Source organism: Ovis aries, chromosome 3, assembly GCF_016772045.2.
Source record: "Ovis aries strain OAR_USU_Benz2616 breed Rambouillet chromosome 3, ARS-UI_Ramb_v3.0, whole genome shotgun sequence".
NCBI classification, from domain to species: Eukaryota; Metazoa; Chordata; class Mammalia; order Artiodactyla; family Bovidae; genus Ovis; species Ovis aries.
Window position 1 is genome coordinate 92,346,248 of NC_056056.1, and position 2,493 is coordinate 92,348,740.

Sequence of the window (2,493 nt, forward strand, 5' to 3'; positions counted from 1 at the left end):
CTATTTCATGACTTTCACCAACTCCTCTGACATTAACAGAGGGCTATCCCCGACCACCTTTCTCTGGAGAAAATCAACTTAGGGCTATAGCTAATAAGTCTCCTGGACATCAGAGGAATATTTCAAATCAAACCCCCTCTGTTAGCATTCTAGCTTGCTTGGCAGGTATATCCAGACTCTTGCAGCTATGCATATGATTATTTACAGCCTCCCAACTGTGAGAGGCACAGAAAGCCTAAAACATAGAGCCTTTCAAAGAGTTAAAAGTTATTAGAGTAGTGCTGGTGTAGGATTTCATTATTGGGCCAATGCTTGTTGCTAAATTCCCATATCTCTTATCCACTGTGCACCTGGGAGTGCATTAGTTAACATAGTTGGAAAGTAAGAAAAACAAAATAGTAGCCTTGAAATTAACCACATCAGACTTCTGGGGTAATTGGTTCTTTCTTGTAACTCACTGCACCTTTGCTCAATGAGAAATGTAACTCTGTTTGGCATTTTCTGAGGCTGACATAGATTAGAAATATAAAGAAAAAACACTTTGAGGGAAAATAAGTTTTCTGGTTGAGCAGCCTTTATCAAAAGAGGGTCATGAAATGTTCATAGGCCTCCAAGGCCAGAAGATAATGTGCACAACATCATTTGTGGGAAAGATTTGCAGAAAAAATCCTGGTTTCGATAAGGGCAAAACTGCTGGAATGTTTGGGCTGACTCTGTATGACCTTGCATCTTTCATTTCCCTCTATGTATAAGGCAAGGTATAAAAGTACCTTTTGAAAAATAAAGCTTTTGGGCCCTGCTCACCGAAGCAGCTTGGTTTCCCCGTGTGAATCATTCTCTCTCTCTCCCTCTCCCTATCTTTTTCAGGCTAATCCCTTGGAGCACAGAGGCTCCCTGCATTCACTTATCTGCCTGGATTTCTAAGACCTAAATGGAAAGACGTTCTGCGTCTTCACTCCCTTGGGAGACCGGGAGGGCACCTGCGGCCTCCGTGAACAGGGCAAACTTCTTGTCTCGGAGTTTTATTGGCTTTCTATGTAAACCAAGGAATGTCAGCCTCTTTCTCTCCTCTATTTTCTTATCTTCAACATTCTTTCCTTGTCTCTCTCTAAATCAATCACTGACATCATTTCTCCTTTGGGTTTCCCTGGATCCTGCGCAGGCTGGACCCCAGCGGCTGTGAAAAGAAGAGAAGTGAAACGCAAAAAAGAAAAGCAAAGATATAACCATTTGAATGCAGAGTTCCAAAAGAATAGCAAGGAGAGATAAGAAAGGCTTCCTCAGTGATCACTGCAAAGAAATAGAGGAAAACAATAGAATGGGAAAGACTAGAGATCTCTTCAAGAAAATTAGAGATACCAAGGGAACATTTCATGCAAAGATGGGCACAATGGCATGGAACTAACAGAAGCAGAAGATAGTAAGAAGAGGTGGCAAGAATACACAGAAGCACTATACAAAAAAGATCTTCATGATCCAGATAATCATGATGGCGTGATCACTCACCTAGAGTCAGATATCCTGGAATTCAAAGTCAAGTGGGCCTTAGGAAGCATCACTACAAACAAAGCTAGTGGAGGTGATGGAATTCCAGTTGAGATATTTCAAATTCTAAAAGATGATGCTGTGAAAGAGCTGCACTCAATATGCCAGCAGTTCAGTTCAGTTCAGTTCAGTTCATTTCAGTCGTTCAGTCGTGTCCGACTCTTTGTGACCCCATGAATCACAGCATATCAGGCCTCCTTGTCCATCACCAACTCCCGGAGTTCACTCAAACTCATGTCCATTGAGTCGATGATGCCATCCAGCCATCCTCTGTCGTCCCCTTCTCCTCCTGCCCCCAATCCTTCCCAGCATCAGAGTCTTTTCCAATAAGTCAACTCTTTGCATGAGGTGGCCGAAGTATTGGAGTTTCAGCTTCAGCATCAGTTCTTCCAATGAACACCCAGGACTAATGTCCTTTAGGATGGTCTGGTTGGATCTCCTTGCAGTCCAAGGGACTCTCAAGAGTCTTCTTCAACACCACACTTCAAAAGCATCAATTCTTCGGCCCTCAGCTTTCTTCACAGTCCAACTCTCACATCCATACATGACCACTGGAAAACCATAGCCTTGACTAGATGGACCTTTGTTGGCAAAGTAATACCTCTGCTTTTTAATATGCTATCTAGGTTGCTCATAACTTTCTTTTCAAGGAGTAAGCGTCTTTTAATTTCATGGCTACAATCACCATCTGCAGTGATTTTGGAGACCAAAAAAATAAATTCTGACACTGTTTCCACTGTTTCCCCATCTATTTCCCAGGAAGTGATGGGACCAGATGCCATGATCTTATTTTTCTGGAAAAGGTGTTTTCATTCCAATCCCAAAGAAAGGCAATGCCAAAGAATGCTCAAACTACCAAACAATTGCACTCATCTCACACACTAGTAAAGTAATGCTCAAAATTCTCCAAGCCAGGGTTCAACAGTACGTGAACTGTGAACTTCCAGA